The sequence below is a fragment of the Triticum dicoccoides genome, chromosome 4B (assembly GCF_002162155.2).
Source record: "Triticum dicoccoides isolate Atlit2015 ecotype Zavitan chromosome 4B, WEW_v2.0, whole genome shotgun sequence".
NCBI lineage: Eukaryota > Viridiplantae > Streptophyta > Magnoliopsida > Poales > Poaceae > Triticum > Triticum dicoccoides.
The window spans coordinates 555,133,734-555,135,054 of NC_041387.1; positions in this window are offsets into that span (position 1 = coordinate 555,133,734).

Sequence of the window (1,321 nt, forward strand, 5' to 3'; positions counted from 1 at the left end):
CATCGACTCACAACTAGGTATGTGTGTGGGGGGTAGGGGGTGGAGGGTCCCAGTTGCATGTCGACCATCGACTCACAACTAAGGGTGTGTTTGTCGTGGCCCCCAGTTGCAACCCGACCATCGACTCGCGACTAGGGGTGTGTGTGTGTTTGTTGAGGGTCCCAAGTTGCATGCCGACTATCAATTCGCAACTAGGGGTGTGTGTGTGTTTGTCGAGGGTCCCCATTTCCATGTATACCATCGACTCGTGATACGTCCATTTTGCATCATGCTTTTATATCAATATTTATTGCATTATGGGCTGTTATTAAACGTTATGTCACAATGCTTCTGGTTATTCTCTCTTATTTTACAAGGTTTACCATGAAGAGGGGGAATGCCGGCAGTTGGGATTCTGGCTGGAAAAGGAGCAAATATTGGAAACCTATTCTGCACAGCTCCAAAAGTTCCGCAACTCCATGAAAGTCATTTTTGGATTTAATAAGAATTTATGAGCAAAGAAAGTACCTGAGGGGGCCCACACCCTGGCTAGGAGGGTGAGGGCGCGCCCACCCCTACTGGGCGCGCCCCCCTGTCTCCTGGGCCCCCTGGTGGCCCTCCGGTGCTCATCTTCTGCTATATGAGGTCTTTTGTCCTGGAAAAAATCAAGAGGAAGCTTACGGGACGAAACTCCGCCGCCACGAGGCGGAACCAATCTAGGGCTCCGGCAGAGCAGTTCTGCCGGGGAAACTTCCCTCTGGGATGGGGAAATCATCACCATCATCATCACCAACGATCCTCTCATCGGGAGGGGGTCAATCTCCATCAATATCTTCACCAGCACCATCTCTTCTCAAAACCCTAGTTCATCTCTTATATCCAATCTTGTACCAAAACCACAAATAGGTACGTGTGGGTTGCTAGTAGTGTTGATTACTCCTTGTAGTTGATGCTAATTGGTTTACTTGGTGGAAGATCATATGTTCAGATCCTTAATGCATATTATTACTCCTCTGATTATGAACATGAATATGCTTTGTGAGTAGTTACGTTTGTTCCTGAGGGCATGGGTGAAGTCTTGCTATTAGTAGTCATGTGAATTTTGTATTCGTTCAATATTTTGATGAGATGTATGTTGTCTTTCCTCTAGTGATGTTATGTGAACGTCGACTACATGACACTTCACCGTTATTTGGTCCTAGAGGAAGGCATTGATAAGTAATAAGTAGATGATGGGTTGCTAGAGTGACAGAATCTTAAACCCTAGTTTATGCGTTGCTTCGTTAGGGGCTGATTTGGATCCATATGCCTAATGTTGTGGTTAGGTTTACCTTAATACTTC